A 21,992-nucleotide genomic window follows, 5' to 3' on the forward strand; every position below is an offset into this window, starting at 1 on the left:
GTCGAACGTAATAGGCGTTTCAGGCTTTTGTTCTGAAAAGACAATTAAATCATAAACATAAATGGTTCACATAATATCACAATGAATGATTGACTGTAATGGAGATCATCGCCCGGACTACACGTCTAGGGCGCCAAAAGTAAGATACGCGAACGATGCACGTGCAGTTATACAGGGCGCTAATAAGCGAATTTAAGTTTTAGGCCTCAGGCCTATACTACATACAGGTCAAAACTATTAGCGTGTATAGGAGTTTATTCTATATAAGGTTATGTTAAGATTTTTATGTTGTTTGTATATCATTAACCTGTATTATATAAAACATCCCAATGATACACCATAGAGTGTCTACTTTTAAAGGGACTGTTCATCGTAACATCAAAAAACTGTTCATCGTAACACCAAAACGATCTTAGCATTACGCCTACACCATACAGTGTCTTCTTTTAAAGTGGCTGTTCAGCGAAATGTCAAAACGCTGTTCATCGTAACATCAAAACGATCTTAGCATTACGCCTAAACCATACAGTGTCTTCTTTTAAAGTGGCTGTTCAGCGAAATGTCAAAACGCTGTTCATCGTAACATCAAAACGTTGTTCATCGTAACATCAAAACGTTGTTCATCGTAACATCAAAACGCTGTACATCGTAACACCAAAACGCTCCAAGCTTTTCCCTTACACCATACAGTGCCTTCATCTGGCTGCTCTTGGTAACAGCAAAACGTTGTTCAACGTTACATCAATCCGTTTATCCGTACACTGAATCTATGGCTTATCGTTAAGCGTGCGGTTACGACCTTTTATTCTGCACCTGATTGGGCAACGCTATGCTTTGTCCACGGTTTATTGTAGAACGACGGCATTTGTCGATTTATTTATCGATTTCCAACTGGAATCTTTAAGTGTACAGTCTGTTGCGCATGGGGCCTCGAACGACCGGATTATTTTCAGGTTATGAGCCCTACCCTTCAAATGGTCAGATGTTTCAAACTATTTCGCATGATCATCCCTTTAACATTCTCTTCATTTTTTTAAAAATTTCATTGGAAGAAAATTGGCCTTTCAGATAATTAGGTCAGTTTATTTCTGTTCTGAAAATAGAATATAAATATGGTAACCAAACACGTGCTCGCAATTTTACTTCGATCAATTTATAATTTACAACCAGATGACGGTATCTAATGGGACAGAGATATTTCAGCGCCCCCTAGAGGTTTTCATATAGAAATAGAAACAAGAATTTTATTTGTTAACATACCCCTTTCGCACTGCAAAAGTAATCCGATTCTAATCGAATAACTTCCAGTGGCTTTCGCAGTGGCAAGTAAAATAATTCGGTTATGACCAGAAGTTGTCCAGATAGTGGATTCAGAGGTGGATTTCGTCTGGATACGATCCAGGTGATTGGCAATGAGAAACCAAACAAGAAGTTATCAGGACAACAATATCACATGGGGTATCACGTGAATAAACAGTTTATAATGGCGTCTCCCGTTGGCGGGAACGTTATTATTGGAATAAGCAAACCGAACCAAATTGAATCGAACTGAATCAGATTTATTCTATTCGGTTATAACAAAATTCAATAATCCAGTTCTGCAGTGCGAAAGCTGTTTAAAGTTAAATATATTGCAACAGAAACTATAAAAGCCACTTTATTATGCATAAAAATGTGCATCATTCATTAACCATGTGGTTTTGATTCTTAAGTTCCATAAATGCCGAAAATACATTGACTATATCTAATATTATATTCTAGTTAGCATGCTAATCTACTAGCAACGTCACTTCTGCCAATCCAAATAACGAATGTCGTAAAAACGCAACAAAGTAACAAAATAGGCTATTCGCCTTATATATAACACCTTTTTGACTCTTCCAGACCTGTGCATTATTGCAATAATATCTCCCTCTTCTCATATCCTGTGCATCTCCCCAACCCTTTTTGAATCTAACAGATTTGCACATTATAGCATTACAATTTGATTCCCCCGATACCTCTTTGACTCCAACAGACCTGTACATTATAGCAGAATTACCACCAACTTTCCCCATACCTCTTTGACTCCTACAGACCTTATAGCATTATAACCTTCTGCTTTACCCGACATCCATTGACTCTACCCTGCTGTACATTATAGCAGTTTATCCACCTATTTGACTCCTCAGAACAGGTATTATATCTTCGAGAATGTTTTAAGTAATTCGTTTTATGTAATCCGTTTACAGGATCGAAAAAAATCGACTTAATCACAGTTGTCTGTGGTCAGAAGGAAAGTAAGATTCTGCAAGTTTTGTACACTATAATTCGTACCTCCGTGGCGGAGCCAGGTTTACGTCCGAAGGGGGCGAAGGTTCTGAGGTTGCCCGAATTTCTAACCTGATATTTTTGCCCGGAAAACATGCCTTCGTTTTGCCGCAATAGGTGGGGGATCCCTTTGTTCCCCTCTTTGACTCCGGCACTGACCTACCTTCCGAATACGGCCCTTCTTGCATCATTACATACAGTAAAAAGTTGTTTGGTAATAATTCTACCATTTCCGATAATATCTTTGTAATATGATCTCCGTAGCACCGGAGAAACGTTAATGCTCAGGGTTGATGGAAATTTGATCATTTCCACAAATGTGGAGGGTCACCAGTAGACTACTCTTATATGTCCATTTTATTTGTACTTAAATGGTAAATCGATAGACAAGGCACTAAATCGCTTATTTCAATTTATCCTGGCCACCGAGGAAAATGAGAAATGTCCAGAACAAAGAAATGTACAGAAAACGGACAAGGTAGAAATGCCTTGGAAACTGGTATATGCCCCAAAAAATGCCTACCACGGACACAGGCCTGGTCTAAACGAGAAATGCTCTGAAAAAGGACAATGCCTAATGTCTGGATGATGGATAATGACTCGAAAACAGTAAATGCCCAATGCTCGTGTGACGGACACGACCTTGAAACTGTGCTTTTGATTACACAAGTGTTTGTGTTTGTTTGTTAATCCAGCTACATGACTACAAGAGAAGATCGTATTTTCAAAACTCTTCCAACCAATTTTAAACGTTTTTCGTCTTACCAGAGAACATTGAATTGGATGAAGAAACTGTGTACTGTAATATTTTCTCTGCAAAGAAATATAGTTAGTCTGTAAAGAGATAAGATGACGAGAAACAAGGTTTGGGAGTGTGTAATAAGGCGTTGTACATTGATAAGATAGGAGATTTATAACGGTTTGTAATTCTAGACCACCCTTTAACAAAACAGCTTTTCTTACATCATCTACAATGATTAACATAGAAATCGTTTTACGTAATCTGAATGATTTATTTAAAACTACAGACTTATAAAAATACAAAGATATTATAATAACTTAAAGGAAATGCAATCAAAATAGTTCTAGACGTAACTCAAGAATATGTCAATATTGTTGAATTGAGGTGTGATTTTTTTCTGGCGTGAACACATATTTTATATAACATGCTATTCGTGCAAAGCCTCTGATAAATATTTCTGACCATCATTTTCTGAAACGTATCAAGGTTGGATAGTTCTACAATCAAACAAACTGAAAAAAAGGCATAAAAAAGGACCGTGTCCAAGCAGCAAGTAAACAGCGGCAATTTTAAGTCTTGTTCGTGTAATATGCCTCCGATATTGATGTGGTTTTTTTTCCAAATTACTCTCAATTGTGCAACTAGTAAATGTATTTTCTGTGGTTTTTTGTACCAAATATCTCTCTGAATTGTGTTCGTCAAAATGTATATTTATATTTTCCCATGGAACAAAAACAAACTCCTATTGGCAAAGATCCCTACACCTTTCTAAAGTCTGAAGTTAGAACTGAATTTATGACTCAAACATCAGACTGTAAACAAATGCAATAATTGCTAAATTTATCTTTTAAATTGCAAAATGTTATATGTTAAACACATTATATTATGTTGCCTACAGTTTCTAAAGGAACATCAAACTGATTACACGGCGGTCTGAATTGATAAATCTCATTTCACAGATAGAACTTGTGTTGATTACAAAGAGGTTTAGAGAAGAATTCAACATTTTTTCCCCAAGCCAATCCATAAAATAATGGTGGCCGCTGCGAGTTAAGTTTGGTTTCAATTTTTGTTTGCCAAATTTTTAGATATTGTGCGGAATCTTTAATGATATGATTTTCTTACTTATGTTGGTTGGTTGGTAGATGACAAGTAAACGTCCGCTTCCAGCAGAAGCGGATATCGGAGACTAGGTAGTTGTTGGTAAACGTGGTAGTTGGTAGTTAGATCAATTGGATGGTTTGGTAGTTTATGATATGTTTTGTTTGTGCACCATAGGCACTTGCAGCGTTTATATGCAAAAAGACGTCTATTTGCATTTCCCGCCATTACCAGATTTAATTTTTACGTCCCTGTCGTAAATACTATTTAACATTTTATGAAACGTATCCTCGACGTCATATGTTCAGAAAATTCGTTACTGGATTGAAGTAATTTTCTTAAATTATCGTGAACTGGAATCGTCAAACAAAATTATCTCCACACTGCTTATAAGGCTGTATTGAGCACGTGAGGAAGGGGGGGTTGAGTGCAAATCAATTGATCAACCATCTTCAATCAAAATCAAACCACGAACAGAACGCACTGGAATTTCTCTATGACTCAAAGCAATTTTCTTGTATTTTCAAGGCTGTAATAAGTAATAAGTCGTGTCATTAAATCTAAATTGCTTTCAATGCACCGGTAAGTCTTTAAGTCTTGCAGCTGCAGAAACGACACGAAACATTTCCAATGGTTAACGCTACTCTTTAGTATTATCTATTTTATATCTAATAGAGTTCCTTCGCAATCTTCATCAATCTCACTTAAGTTTTTTTGAATTTTTGTGTCGCGGTAATCGATCGTTTTTGGTCTGAAGCCAATATTCTGCATGCATGCTTTTTTAAATTTTAGACAAAATGTCAAGTCAAGACGATTCATTGTTGTTTTGTTGGCACATTTGAAGATTCCAGAGTTATTTTTTCTATGAGTTGAATGGTAATTAAAATGATTACTTTTGTACAATTTGAAGTTCGGTGTACATGTGGTTGAATAATTCAACAAGATTACTGTGAGATACTGCAGACAAATCTAGTTGTATTGTAATTTACTTCATTTCTGAAAATTTGACTTAGACAATCAGTAGACGATTTCTCTCTGTGGTGAACTGAGCGCCCGGAAGATAAAAAATAGACGGTGTAGGTCTGTTTGGAAGGGATAAATCATCGAGCTCACTCTCCATTTTCCTGTATGCGACCGCACCAAGGGGCAAATTGATCGTCATTTTAAAAAACCGTAACATGCAAAAATGTACAGTTTTCTGAATGCATAGATTTTTTTTTTATATCGAAATAACCATTACATATTTATTGAGATATATATGCTTCAGAATACATCGTTTCAAGGTTAAATTTTTAGATTTTTTTTTGTCTCTGTGGCGGAGTTTAACCGAAACAAAATTCTGTGGACGCTATTGGTTGCAGAGTATAGAGAGTTAAAATTAGGAGAATTCGCGCGGCTATCTTGACAAAATTTACTCCATGGCACACTGTATCGTGTTAGCCCTTTAATTTTATATAAGGCTTTTTTTTTGTCTCTACATGTTTGTACAATAGTGAATCATATATATCATTTAATATACGTTTGGAATCTTAGCTATACATAAAACAGCACAGCGCACTGGAGTTTTTTGGTAACTATTTATAATCATATTTTCAGAATCTATTTAAGAATAAAGATAAATCTCTTAAATCCCAGTTCCAAATTATTCTGCCTTAGTGAAAAATTAAACATTAAAAGAAAGATAAGCTAAAGTATATGGCTTTACTTTTAAAAGAGGAAACATACATAAACTAATTTTATCTTCAAATGTTTTCAAATTTTTGACACTAACTGGTCGCATTAAATTGAAATATTGCATATGAACTGCTACGTTATATTCCGATAAAAGTCTGTGATTATTCCTGTAAAATAGCAGGAAGAAAAAACAACTCGGTAACCAAACCTGCATTAAATCAAATGGGTTATCTAGAAAGGATGGTGGTGTTATCACAATAATAACGTGGCTTGCACGAGATAAGACAAATAAAATATCTATTTTAGAATTTCTAATTTTGTTTTGAAAGAAAAAAAAACCAAATGAGAATCTTAAATAAATAATGTTAAAATTACAGGTAAATCTAGCATTTAATACCTATCATGTTCGTGTTGACTTTAGTTATGTTTCGTTTACATTAAATACAAACTATGTTGAAGGCATTGATTCCAACATCCGATACGTCTCTTCTAGTCTTCTAGTGATGTTAACTTGGTTACAACTATCGCAATTATGTAGACAATATCAAGAAACGTTAATGGAATCATTGAATCTTTAGCTTTATTTTTGTTCTATTGTTGGGCCATATCTCAATGTTTCTACTGTTTTGAACTTAATCCCACCGAACCTAATACCACTGTTCAAAACTGTTTAATACTGCCACATATTGAACCTAATCATACTGTTGTAACGTCATACCACATTTTGTTAGTAATCTCACTGATTTGAATCTAATCCCACTTTTTTTTTTTAACCTAACCGCACTGTTTTGAACGTAAATGCACTGTTTTGAACACGTTGAACCTAATCTAACTATTCTGAACCCAATCCCACTGTTTAACCTATTTCTTCTCGGATGCTCAACCACAGAAAAGGGATTGATTCACAAACAAAATTATATAAGCGTTTGGCTGGAAAAACAAGACGTGTCACGAATGATAACCATGATTCAATCCTTGCATAGATCAAGATAATGCTTCCGGAAACCCGGTTTTCCCCTGTCAGTGATGCAGGTAAGAGGGGCTGACACGTAAAAAGTGTCGAGTCGTTCGGATGGGACAATAAACCGATGCCCGTGTGCTATAGTCTGTGCACGTAAAAGATCCCCGACAAGTGGAAAACAAAAATGAGAAGGCTATTGCCTCGGTCCTTGCAAAATTTCCCTTATTGCACAATGCATGACGTTGCCCGACTTCATACCCCATTAGGTGCAGAAAAGTAGGACTTAAAACTATATATATTTGATTTCATTTGTCACGAATGATAAGAAACTCAACTACAGATTCTTGGTGAATAAAAGTCAAACACTGTAGTAATTACTGATCAGAACATAATTCTAATTACACTGACATGCAATTCATTGGCTTTAAATGAGATTTACACTTGAGTTACATTTACTTCATTAAAAATAGAACGGTCCAACCCTGATGAGGAAATTAAAGAAGAAAATGAACTTGAATAGCGAAGTTATCAGTTATATAATGCGATATACGTTAAATAAATCTGTTGTCGGATGCTGTGACACTCCTTTCTATAAGAATTTCCGAAAGTTTGATAAATCTGTATTCGAATGTTCTGAAGATGAAAACTGTTCAACTTGTTCACATGACTGAAGATTTGTGACGTTACGAAAGCAATTCCCATGTAACGACCAGAGAAAGTTATCCTTGTTGGTTGTAGATTACTTCTAATGCTTTTGCTCATTATGTTTTTCAAGGCAGTCCAAATTTAAAAATCCAAAATTAAGCTCAGAGAGTTGTATTATTTATTATGATTTACATAGACGAGATTGGGGTGGCAAGTTTTTTATGAATGCAAGGCAGACCTTAAGACAAATGGATCCCTTTCAATTCTATCAGCTGTTAAGAGAAAACATCATTATATAGTCTCGTTTATCCGTGATTTCATAAAAAAAAACATCAGACATACACTTTGACAATTGACAACCGAGACTAACAAAATATATTTAAAGGTGCAGACACACGAGAGGTCTTGGTCAGAGACTTATGTCGTCGAGTAGAGTCTTATCTCGAGTTTCAACGACTGGCACGGCCACACGAGGAGACAAAAATCTCCAGTCGGTCGTTTTCCACCTTCTCGATAATCTGATTGGATGATGACGGTCTGTCTTGTAGATGATAAAACTATCGGAGTCAATATCAATCCTGTCGACGACACGACATTCTTGTGGAAGCACGGGCACACGCGAGATTTTACTCAAGATTCGAGTCGGAGACAAAAATCTTCAACCAAGAACGCTCGTGTGCCCGCACCTTTAATGCAGACTTCGATACAAGAAATGGGGTCAGTATGAAAATGTCATGTCATGTGACATAACAATGGGCCATTGTTGTTAAAAATTATATTAAAACTATTTTCCTATTACTATAACATTATATAAACAGAATTTGACTATGGTATTTATTCATTTTAAAGTTGTCAAACAGATGTCGAATCTGATCGTTATTTACAAGCTGGCCATTGACAAACATCTTGACATGTACATCAATATCGGTAGTGTCTTGCAAGCCATCATAACCAGCATGCACTGCAAACTGGGTGGCAACCTCAAGGTCTGGGATCCAGTCGCTCAACTAGATGGACTAATATTGTGTGGGTCTTCTCCTCGGGAATTCTGGCTCTGTGAGTTAGACATTTGCTCGCTAAGCTGAAGGTCCAGGGTTCAATCCCGGCATAGGTCGAGATGATACCTTCGGATTTTTCAACCGTTTTCCCCCTGATAGGTAAGGCAGATAAGAAGGGCTGACATGGAAAAAGCGTCTAGTTGTTCAGATGGTACAGTTGGAAACCGAACAAGAGCAGGCTAATGCTGTCCTTGCACAATTTTCCTCATTGCACCCTGTATGTCGTTGTCCGTCTTCATTAGCCCACATGGTGCAGAAAAGTAGGACGTAAAGCTCCATTTATTTCATTTCATTTCCCCGGGAATTCTAACATATGCTCTCCTACATTCTGAGATGCCTCTGTTTGTCAATTTTAATGCCTGTTTATGGAAGATTTTTTAAGATTTTCAGTCTGTAGTTAATTCTATTTAACTCTCTTATATACCTTTTATAATTCTTTTCCTTTTTTCTCTGGGTGAGTTCAACCAGTCCCTACATGGTCCTTAAAACCATTGCTGGGATCTGCATGAATCATATTTTTTTTAAAAAACACTAATCTCTTGATTTTCTATAAGACAGAGTTCTATGCTTAATTCATTCGAGGGAAATTTAAATTACATCCAATTTCGTCCGATTTCAGGAAATTTTGAACAGAAGCCGCACTGGCGTTACGTTACCCAATTAATTAGTCTTCGCTCTAGATGAAATGATAATGGATCGATGCAGAAGATTAACTTTAGCTATTTAATAGAATATGTATAACAGATATTCGAGGATTTTGCTGATGGTAATTTGGCTAACTATCTTATGTTATGAAATCAGTAGAACGTTTATGATACGTCTCTTTCATTGTTAGTATATATTTGGTGGTAATGAGCTGCAAATCTGTTGGTAAAAATAACTTAAAGGAACCATCCCAGATATTTCTTTTTATCTCACAAAGCTTTAGCGCCCAGGTGCCTTTTTCTTGACTTAGTGTTTCATTCATCTGATTGGTCAATAACCAAAGCTGATTTTAAATTTTGAAAGGGAGGGTATTTTAGTTTGAATATGTAAATAGTCTTCAGAAGTACTAGAAATGTACGAAAATCACATATTTCATAATACTTCAAACTCGGAATTTTACTCACTATTTTCTATTTATGTCTTTTCTATATATCCCAGAGTATCTTAAATTGACGAGTTGTCATTTTAACATTCAAACACAGATAATTCTGCACAAACATGGATTAGAAGGCTCAAATTTTGACAGTGAGCTGTGAACACTATTATTGATTAGCCTGTCCCTTTAAACAACACTATTGCTTATAGTTTACAGACTTTCTATCGAGGCTCTGATTGACTAAATTTGCTAAGGTACAACCAAATCAGTGCATTTACAAGCTTCTGTGATAAAAAAAGTTGACTATCACAGTCAAGGTATAAGGCGAAGTTCGAAATAGTTTTACATTGTGAAGATGCTGGGATCTAGGATTGAAGGATTATATCATTACATACATTTTATGTGTTTAAGTACACCGTAAAACATGGGCCCTAATGCTTAAACAATAAATGCAAAAAAGTAGATTTACAAAAACAATAAAATAGAAATAATGAACATGAAAATCAAATACGCATTAACAACAGAAAATACATAAAAACAACAGAAAATACATAAACAACACATAAACAACAGAAAATACATAAAACAACACATAAACAACAGAAGGTACATATATACATCATTGGATATATATATATATACACTTAGAACAAAATCCATGTTAAAGCAAGGGTTTTCAACCAGGGGGAAATTACCTCCAAGGGGTTACTTTTGACAGTTTTTGGAGTACTAAGGCGCTTTTCTATTATCAAATTTAAGTCGTTATATGTAGATAGGTTATTATCTTGGACATGCAAAAAGAGAGAATAACGAAACAGTATGGATTAATATGGGGAAGGGGGAATTGCAATCGATCAAGGATCCTGAAAGAGGTTATAAAATTTAAAAGGTGATAAAAAAAGGACTATTTATGCGGCACATATCTTTTAACTAATTGTCTATAATGTCGATAAAATCATGAATAATTTACCACCAGATAATAGCTCTCTTGTTTGTTTATTGTGTTTAGAAATATATTAAGAGATTGTTTTGGCTAAGGAGAACGACTTATGAAATAAAACAATAATCATTTAGTTTTTTTTATGGAAGATAGCTTAGTAATGCTTTAATAAAACCTATACAAAAGTCCTTTGTCTGCTCGTTATTTCTGATAGTGTTACTGATCTTACTGTGTCTGCTCGTTATTTCTGATAGTGTTACTGATCTTACTGTGTCTGCTCGTTATTTCTGATAGTGTTACTGATCTTACTGTGTCGGCTCGTTATTTCTGATAGTCTTACTGATCTTACTGTGTCTGCTCGTTATTTCTGATCGTGTTACTGATCTTACTGTGACTGCTCGTTTTTTCTGATAGTGTTACTGATCTTACGGTGTCTGCTCGTTATTTCTGATAGTGTTACTGATCTTACTGTGACTGCTCGTTATTTCTGATAGTGTTACTGATCTTACGGTGTCTGCTCGTTATTTCTGATAGTGTTACTGATCTTACTGTGACTGCTCGTTATTTCTGATAGTGTTACTGATCTTACTGTGTCGGCTCGTTATTTCTGATAGTGTTACTGATCTTACTCTGTCTGCTCGTTATTTCTGATAGTCTTACTGATCTTATTGTGTCTGCTCGTTATTTCTGATAGTGTTACTGATCTTACTGTGTCTGCTCGTTATTTCTGATAGTGTTACTGATCTTACTGTGTCTGCTCGTTATTTCTAATAGTGTTACTGGTCTTACTGTGTCTGCTCCTTATTTCTGATAGTGTTACTGATCTGACCGTGTCTGCTCGTTGTTTCTGATAGTGTTATTGATTTGACTGTGTCTCATTAAGAAATTGTATTAAACCTGGAACTGCTGGGAATTTCCCTCTGTTCTGGTCTGAAATTAGATAAAATAATAACTGGGTCTGCTCGTTGTTTCTGATAGTGTTAATGATCTGACCGTGTCTGCTCGTTGTTTCTGATTATGTTCTTGCTCTAGCCGTGTCCGCTATCGCTCTGATGGTATCCATCCGTTATTCCTATTAATATGCTGGTGTATGCTCATAATTTCTGATAATGATATTGCTGTGGTGGTGTCTCGATTTTAACTGAGTTGCCTATTTGTTGCTGTTGCTGTGAAGTTTATGTATGATTGGATATGATAGAGTCAAACATGTAAAGTGCTAATTCAATCCGATATTTAATTTTGGTTGTTTACATGACGATCGTGACATTTCTTGATATTTGAGGTTAAGTAAACGATCGTAAACAACCTAGGTAAGTAATATATAAAGAGTAAGTACTTCATAATACATATTGATCTGTGGGGTATATATTATATACTAAATCATTTTTATATCCAAATTATCTACAGAACAATTTCATATCAAAACGTTTACTATTGGCCTTCAGGACTTTTCGTCAACCTTTCTACGTTAAATCGAACTTACTATTATCATCATTATAATCGAATCATTAACAAAGTGAAACCAGTAAAATGGTTTCTAAAATTTCCTGGAGGCCTCATCTATATGTCGCAGCGGTCTGCAGTCAGCAGGTACCCCTTTCACACATCCTTCGTGGCATTCACTGTTCAAATATTAGTGATCTCTCAAAGAAAAACTTCTTCATAATGAAATTCTGTTTAAACACCATAGGAAACTAGAACATTAAATCGGTCATAAATTCCTGCAAAATTACAAAATTTGTGCACTTCTTAGTCCGACAAATCTGACTACACCAGTTCTTCAGACGTGATATACGGATTTCGTCATGGTTACAGCCAGGTTATTCTACGATGTAACGTGCCCCTGACTGTACCACAAAACAGTCCAAGGGGTATGCTCAACTTTGTATATATACCATAAGTAGCTTTGTCATGATGAACATTCTAAAAACTAACGATCCAAATGTGGATCGGGCTCAACTACCCTAAAATATGACGATTCAGTTCTAGTCGTATCGGGTCTGAGGTATTGACATAGAGGGTAATGGTCGTTTGGGCGGAACAATAAACCGAGGCCCCGTATGCTACAGGCTGTACACGTTGGGAATCGAAAAAGAGTAGACTAATTTTCCTCAGTGCTCACTGCATAACATTACCGTGAGAAAACCACATACGTATATCACGTATGTCTGAAGAACTGGTAGGTCAGATTTGTCGAGCTATGCACCTCTATGCTATTTGTTGAAGTTATGAAGTTAACTCTATGAAATATAGATTGTTATTAACATAATGTGAGCGCTGTGAATACTAAAATCATATTAGAGTTGTTTATTTTAGAACAAGGTCAAGTTATACAATACATCTTTGTACGTTGTCTACAATACTACATGCAAATCAGTTATGTTTTCCTTTATTATAATCTATACTGCACATTTGATATAGCAATGCGGTATAGTATGCATTATGCAAATCATAATAGTCAATATAAAAAAATATATATTTTATAGAGTAAATTTCAATATCGAAAATGTGCTTTGATATTTGATAATTCCAGTTCAGTTATTATTCATTTATTGATGTCTATAATGTAGTAATCATAATTGATTCAAATTTATAATTAAGTATATAAAAGAATAATACAATATTTTCACTGTTAAAATAATGCTCAATACATCAATTGTAGAGTGAATTAGAAATATTAAAACAGAGCCTTAAAAAACATGTTGTTACTCAGAGTTTCACGCTACAGATCTTCAGACAACAACAAATTTTTTTAGGTTCTGTTTCAATATTTAATATTTTCATTAAGTATATATAATAACTTTATGCATATACTTCAAAATATAGGTTTTAATCATCCACCAGAATATTTTGTCAGAAATTCTTTTGATGATGCTACTTAGAAACATCAGTAAATGAATGAAGTTAAATTTGATTTTTAATGCATACTTCACACATCTGATTGGGCTAATGAGTGTGGACATGTAGCATGTATTGAGGGAAAATCTGCCTAGATTGCGGCATTCGCCTGCTGCTATCCAGGCGAAGAAACTGCCTTTCGAAAATACCTTAATCAAATAAGACCACAAGAATGATTTTATAGTGCCAGTTGTAAGGGTACCCCGGGAACAATTATAACATAAATGTTTGAATGAAGGCTATCTCTGTATAGCCGCGAATAGACGAGCTAAAGCGTTCGGTACGGTGTACGGTGCGGAATAATCGATACAAACGAAACTAGAAGGGTGAACACACGAGGTAAGGGTCCGAACACGGTGCTGACACGACTTGTTTCCTCTATTTTCTACTGTCTCGATAATCCCGCACCGTACACCGCATTGGACACGGTACATCATCCGTTTGCACCTCATCTTAGAGCCCAAAGCCGCAAATAAACGATGTACGGTGTATGATGCGGGGTCTCTACAGTAGAAAATAGTAGAAGCGAATCGTGTCCACATCGTGTCCGGACCTGTACATCGCATCATCAGTCGCCAATGGGTAAGGCCTCAAACAGTTGGTAGAAATATTTCTGGAAGCAAAAGTAAGATAGGCTAGTTATTTTTCCTCTTTATTTCACGGAAATTTTTCTTTAAAAGTTTATCCCGGTCTGACATCTGCTGCGGAAATTATAGCGTAGCCAGTTTAAAACGACAGAAATCAAGATTCAAACCTTAAGTTTATTCAGAAATATAGCTTCTTCAAAGTATTAAATTTTATTGCCCTAACTATTTATAACCTACTCATTGACACAGAACAGCTCTTCAAGGCGCCACATATAAAGAAATGCTTATAATGTAATTACTTATATAAATAAATAGAACACGAGGGCAAGGTGAAAGACACGCAGATTGTTCACCAAGATTGTTATTTAAAGAGCCACCAATCCCCAGAACAAGTTCTAGGACAGGTTTAGGCTACGGTGAGGGAATAGTAAAATCTATTTTTCTTCTACTTACAAACTCGGTGTTGGGTGATATTGACGTTGGTCAGAAGAGAGATATGGTTATAACTTGATGTGGGATATAATCGGGCTTGAGGTATAACTTGTGTGAGATTTAAAGTGTCTCTAGATATAACTATTGAGGTTTACACATTGGTTGTAGTATGTGTTTATATATTAAAAAATTCAAGTCATATTTTTTAAATTGTCCTAATCCCTTGGTAAAGATTTTTCTAAATTAAATTTTCTTAAGAGATATAACTAAACAAGAGATGTATCTAATAGAAATTAGAAATTAAAAGATGTAGATGTAAATAATAAGGCCGTAACGCAATCCAATTGAGGCAAGGGATTCTGTTTGTATTTAAATTTGACTTCCTTACGCTACGGCCTTGATTTATTGAGAATGTAGAGACTAAAAATATGGAATATGGCGTGTTTTATACTAAAAGGTATTGAATATTCACTATATCTGCAATACAAACAGATTGGACTTTTTTGTGAGTACTATTTCTTCTAATTTACTAGTATAAGATTGTTATCTATTGAAATCTTCCCACTCAGAATCTCGAGGGTCATAAAGGATAAAGTAAATATCCTTGTTAACATCTCAAATTTATCTTGCGGAAATTGACTTGCAGCTCGGAAGCTTAAAAAGTCGTTAAGTTCTTCTGTGATATAGAATGAAAATGACTCCTCAAGTACAATTTCAAAAGAGCAATACAATGAAATGAAAATTATTTAACTTTTGTAGTATCAAAACTCGAGCTATTTTGTCACTGAGCTGTTCATTCACTCTGAAGATGCGAATAGACGATGTCCTGTGCCATGTACGGTGTGGGATAATCGAAACAGTATGAAATAGAACAAGTGAACATACGAGGTACGGGCCCGGACACTGTACGGACACGATTCGCTTCGGATATATTCTACTGTATCGATAATCCCGCACCATACACCACACTGGACACCGAACCGTACACCGTACATCGTCTAATCCCAACGTATAAAAGCAGAAAAAGTTTAAACCACATTCACTGTATTATAAAACATGTAGTTGCGGTCGTGACGATGAACAGTGTTCAATTTAAATTAAATTTTAAGTTAGAAAATTTGATTAGCAATTTATCACACCAAATTTTAGTTTGGCTAATCAAGTTAATTTTGCATTTCATAAAAATTTGGTAGCTATTCAAAATGGTGCAGTTGTAGACTTCATATCAAATTGGCAAATGGCGTTAGATCCTTAAATTTATAGACATCGTCCGAGAGTTGCTGTATATTTCTAACTTTAGCACATAATTGTTTCACGAAAGATATGCAATGAATATTTGATTCGCAGATCTCGTGATAAATTTTAATTTTGGTTAATTCGTAAGATATATTGGATTGCAAAAGAGGTCATTCTGACTAGCAAAATACAATGATATACCACTTACGTTGAACACCGGCCATGAGTACTATGGAATATGCTTATACTAATTCGTCCTCTTATCATAATGGTCTTAAATATTGAAACACAAGCAAAGCCTAATCATGACTGTACGACAGGACAATTATCTGAAAGATGTTTGTCAGAGTCGTCAAGTACATTTGACTTTGCCCAAATTGCATGGCTTGGTCAGTCAGTACCTTGTCTGTGCCATGAAAATCCCTCCATTAGCTATGTGAACAGAGGGTATTTCAGAAAGGATTAAAGTCATAGTTATTATCGTAGATTTGAAAGTGATTCCCGTCGGCCATAGCGCAGTCTTGTTTACCAGTATAGCTCATACAAACAAAACAATATAGTTGTTGTGAGTTCCCTTATTTCCCTGCATTATGTGAAGAAACAACGAATAGTATGAAATAAAGAATAGCAATTGTCTTAAAAGAGAAGAACTGATTTGCCCTCGTATCGAAGGTAGACTTCCCCTCCCCTCCAAGGTCACCTGGCCTTACTGCCCATTAACGAGCATTGTTCTATCAAAGCTTCGTTTCTGTCTGATTCTTGGCTCACTTTAACCCGTCCATTGACCGTTGTAAAAAAGAATGTCATTGTATTGGTAAAGAGATTAGTTTTTATAAGTCACAATTGGCTCACAACAATTGCTTTACAGTATTCATTTTCTACTTCACTTCTTAAGACGTTTATCGAAAGAAAAATGGAATCGATAAACGAATTTCTTAAGATTGATTTCACGCTCCAGAAGTAATAACTTTGTTTTAGGACATAAGAGATCTCTGATGTTTTACCACAAGGGAGGCTATGAGGTTGAAAACGATAGCGATTGAAAGTCACATGTCACAGAGTAAGACACAGATCGTTTGTTTGTTTTGCCTCAATCTATTGCTGTTTTTTTTTGCGTAGTTTACATATATCAGCACACACCTAAGTATTCGGACAACATTCATTCATAAGCGTTCAGTGTATCTCGGGTGATCATAGTGGGTTCGAATTGGATTTCAAAAGAAGCTTTGTATTGTAAAGGAGAGTTTTATAGGTCCTATCTTCGATATTTGGCCCTGTCAGTGATTCAGGTAAACGGAGCTGACATGGAAAAAGCGTCTAATCGTTCGGATGGGACAATAAACCTAGGCCCAATGTGCTACAGGCTGTAGAGCAGGCTAATTCCCTAATTTCCCTCATTGCATCCTGCATGGTGCAGAAAAGTAGGACGTAAAACTCCATTCATTTAATTTAATTCATTTCGATATCTGGCTTTCTGGTATAACGTCTCTACAAAAACAAATTGACTCGATGATGACATCATTTTGTCAAATATCATTCGAGGCAATTGATATTTGCCATAGTGACGTATGTATTAAGATGTTTATTTGTGCGAATACACTCGGTACGGCGAACAAAATGTATCGAAATTATCAGTACGGTAGAAATTACTCCAAGCGAACTATGGGATGCGGGATTATCGATACAGTGGAAAATAGTACAAGTGAATCGTGTCAGCATCGTGTCCGGACCCGTACGTCGTGTGTTTCACTTGTTCTATTTTCTGCGGTATCGATCGTCCCGCACCACACACCGCACCGTACATCGTTTAAATAATCAAGGAAAGATAGTCGCCAAGCGAAATATATGCACATCTGTACCTCATGTATCCGCTTCGATTTGTAAACTGTTTCTACGGTAAACTGAAAACCACATTAGAACCAGTTATTCACTATTCGCACGTTAAGACTGGCGTATTTTGTTGTTGTAACCAACATTGAACTAGGCCTAGATGTAGTAAATTGAGAGGTCAATTAATTGTAAAAATAAAAAGGTTTCTCAAAAATACGATTTCAATCTGATTTACTATTTGGGTTATAAATTTGTTTGACGTACTTTCAAAATAACATAATCTAAAATAGCCTAATAACGATTCTTTCAGTTTTTGATGTTAGTTATTGTACATGCCTCATTAGGGTTATTGAACCACGGTAGAATACTATTATTTATGATCAATAAGTGCATATTTACTGACTTTCTTTCATGACTTTGTATAGCTTGGATTACTGTCACCTGATTTTCTTTATAGTTTACAAATATAAATATTAACCCGGGCGCCTCGTTTATATAAGAATACTAATGTTTGAAAAATGATATTTACTGTTATACTATAAGGGGACTTTTTCACAAATTTTTGAAAAAATGTCACCCGCTATAAGGGTAATAGGCCGATTAAATTGTGGCAATATCGACATTTTGAAATGCCTCAATCACAAAAACAAACCATTTTAGTGGCAATAAATGAAAAAAGGTTCAAATTAAGACATTCATTAATGATCTGATTAATTCTAATAAGCATTCCACGTACCGAATACGTTCAAACATGTACATATTCGCTATCACGTCGTCGTATTTTGGTCGTGTCAAGGGAAATAACTTACACAAACTTTCATCAAAATTCGTCAAAATCGAACTAATCCAAGATCTCATCAATATACATAACGTACCACCAAGTCACTCAAGTATGATGCACCTACAGAGAGATTGAGCCGTGAACTCCAACTTCTTATAATGTTAACAGTGATTTGAGTTATCACGAAAAGACAGACAAAATTTAAGCATCGTCTAATATTATCATAGGCGTTGGTCTTTTACGAACTAAATTGACTGTTAGTAACTGTGATTGACTGGATAGTTGTGGATTGCAACGACCAGATCTAAATTTTGCTAGAGGGTAGAACATGAGTTGCATTGATGGCAACTGCAATTTCGAGGCACGCTCTGGTCCTTAAATCCAGATGCAGCCAGTTACTAGAAGTCGTTGAAATCCATTCTAGAGGTTTGTACTGAAGCTGATGTAACAAATATATTGAGAAGACTTGGAACTAACGCGGTCGGACTTATACCTCCTTGAGCAAAAAGTACAGTTAAAGTAGCACCAGAATCCCGAAGGAAAATGGTTGATGGTTTGAAATGAAAATCAAAATGGCGTTTTCTTGTCGATAAGCACTAATAATACCATTAACAGATTGATTACTACGCAATATTACGTTACTCATGGCCAATCGAACACAATTTGCCTTTCAGCTTCCGCTGCTGTTACATAGTTCGCTTGACTGGAAAAGTAATCTAGTACATTTGGTGCAGTTCGACGTAAACAATATTTAACACCAGATTATTTTTTCATTTGAAGGTTGCTTTCATGTTATATATGGAAATATTAATATCATAGGTTCAAAAACATTAAGACTGAAGCTATTTATGGAAAACACATTGTGAACAAAGCTATTAATAACTGAATTTTATGCTTTAGCGAATATTTTTTTAAGAAAGCCCAAAAGGATCTGGAATTGCAGGGAAAAAGGTTAAAAAGGAAAGAGTGTCGAGAGACTTCCTCAAAATCTCTCTCCCCCACCCTCAGAAACCAAGAGGTACCGCATTTCTATAAATAAAAACATAATTTCAATATACATTCTATTCTTACCCCTCCAATAGCACGCCCGTAAATTATTGTATATAATATAACTTAATAGCACAGTTGGTTAAAGGGTTATAAACTTTATATGTCAATTTCTTGATTGGTGGTCGCGGTTTCTAATCTCGGTCGCTAGTAAATTTTTTTGATTTTGGAATAAGTCAACTTTCTCCATTATTCCAGTCGACCCAGCTGTAAATGGGTATGGAACATCCTTGAAAGATACCAAGAGGTTTGGTCAAAGACCAGCTGGTTTAGAAGATCCTTTTAAACTGGAGTTGTTATCAGTGTAAAAACGAATTAGCTCTTGCTCTCACTACCCACTACTTAAAATGTCATGTGATGAGAATTGTTGAATAGGATAATAACGGTTTAGTATATGAACAATTGTACATGTTGATTAATTATGAATGCTGGTCGAGACTAGGTTTAATTGAGTATGGCGCAGAGGTTGGAAGTTGATTCCTGACACGGGATTAAATTGATAATGACGCACTGACCATGAATGCTAATGAATGGTCACTTTTCATTACCCGTAGAGCACATTTAGGAAGTTCTATAGGTAATTCTTTCATAATATCTTGGCTGACATTGAAAAGATTTCGTGTTGGATTGAGAAATAAAACAGACCCGTATGTCACGGGCTATTTTCGTTAATGATCCTCCGACAGCTTAGCTAATGCCTCTGTCCTCGAGAAATTCTCTTCATTGCAGATCGCATGCCATAGCTTATAATAAGTAGAAGACGCATTTCTCTGTAGGCGGTTATTTTGCTTAAATCTTACATTAGTTTTCCTACACCCACCAAATCACAGAACAGACTTAAAAAGTTTACGTAAACCTTTTAAATAGTTTTGGGGTTAAAAAATCAATGCTAGGATCGTTTTAGTTAAAACTTTCAGATAAAGGACACAATCATGATAATAACTTATGATATTGTATGGAACTATGGAGATGGTACATTTTATAAGTTTTTGTAACGTTTACCAAATCCTTTTACAAATTGTAATAAAATATATTTAAACTAAACAACCATCTTTGTATTTCGTAGCCCAAGTTCTCAAGCGTTTTAGCCTATGGTGCCCAGACAGAGTTAATAGCAAGAGAATTGAACTTTTCAAACCTCTGATCTGATCGTTGGCAGGTAGTGGTCTAATCAGCGAGGAGAGATTATCAATTTGCTATTTTCTAAGTTATTTTCGTCTTTTTATCGTCTATTTTTATCTGTTCTTTGATCACGACATGCAACATTACATGTTAATTGGTTAAAATTCTTAAGAGAGCCATTAACTGTGCAATAACCACCAATTCTGATACACATTTCTGTTTCGCTTTTTTCGTTACACAATCGATTGTTGATTGATAATTCTGACACTTACATGTGTATATAATGCTATATTGTGACTATTGATTATCCAATGATAGACTTTACGATCCCTTTTCTATCCGTGTCTTACGAAGTTTTTGTTTTCATTGACTTTGTTTACAAATACTTGTAGCCGCGAGCAACCTGCCTCTAATATTTAAATAGCCAGGATCACGTTATCATGTGACATTATTGACGTAGTTCCGGTAAAAAAAAATGGCGAAACTGTCCCTTTAAGTTTATTGGTTACATGTTCATGCTTCAGAATTATTAGTTTTTTTTTACAAAATTCTTATAAAACCTAGTCAATTTGAAATTTCATTCTAGCGTTATCGACATTTGAATATTTTATGTCATTTTTATGATGTAATATCATTTTCTTTGATGTAACCAAGAAACTTTATTGAACTTTGTCAAATAAATTTTGTATGAGCAACATCATATCATCAAAGTTCACATCAGAATCATTTTTATGAGCTTTTATGAAGATTGTGTCTAGTCCTTGACTTTAATGACGTCATAAATATAGCTGTCAGATTTTAAGTTGTTTGATTTTGTCTGTTTAAAAAGATTTCCAGATATTGAAGAATTGGTTTCCATCATTTTAACAGTTGGAACAGGAACAACTGTGTCGGAAGTTCTGCTCTCTGCAGCTTCTGAGCATCTGTTTAAGATTTTTGAACTGATTAAGACCTTGAACGGAGTGCAGCTTCTGGAAGAAGTAATGATATTATTCAAACTATGTTTAAAATTTCAATGTTGCCTGTGTAAGTGAATACATTTTTTGATGTCATTGACTGTCTTTCCTTCATAAAATTATGAAGGAAGTCAAATATTTAAGTTCATGTGAATTGGATTTCAATGGGTATGATCTATTATAAAGCATGGTTGGGACCAATCAAGTTCCACACTAAAAATTGGTGTCATATGACCACATCTTTGGCGCATGTTAGTCTTATCATCAGGAACTTTTCCTTAATGCAAACTAAAGATAGTAGGCCTAATAGGCTACCCCTTCAATTGTAATGGGAGCCAAATCATTCGGGTGGTTGGCAAGAGCTATCAGTAAATTAAATATTTCGAGAGTAATATTTTCATACGAGAGCTTTATTCACGGCCCTTTTTTGTTGATTTTGATAGGGTTCATCCCTGTTGAAGTAGCCAATAAAAATGCTATAAAGAAATAAACAGCTATAGCCTATTTTACAAGGATAGCAACTTAGGTTCACAGTTATGGATCCTTTCTACCAGCTGGTCCTTGGCCCAAACCTCTTGGTATTGATCTTTC

The 21,992-nt window shown here is 35.3% G+C and overlaps 1 protein-coding gene across 1 annotated transcript in view; it reads left to right on the plus strand.

Moving 5' to 3' along the window:
* Positions 1-21,992, plus strand: part of LOTGIDRAFT_111288 (hypothetical protein) — a gene marked incomplete at both ends in the record, with an annotated part of 78,161 nt that overhangs the window by 6,680 nt on the left and 49,489 nt on the right. The gene's annotated exons all lie outside the window — the stretch shown is intronic.

Source organism: Lottia gigantea (genome assembly GCF_000327385.1).
Source record: "Lottia gigantea unplaced genomic scaffold LOTGIsca_13, whole genome shotgun sequence".
NCBI classification, from domain to species: domain Eukaryota; kingdom Metazoa; phylum Mollusca; class Gastropoda; family Lottiidae; genus Lottia; species Lottia gigantea.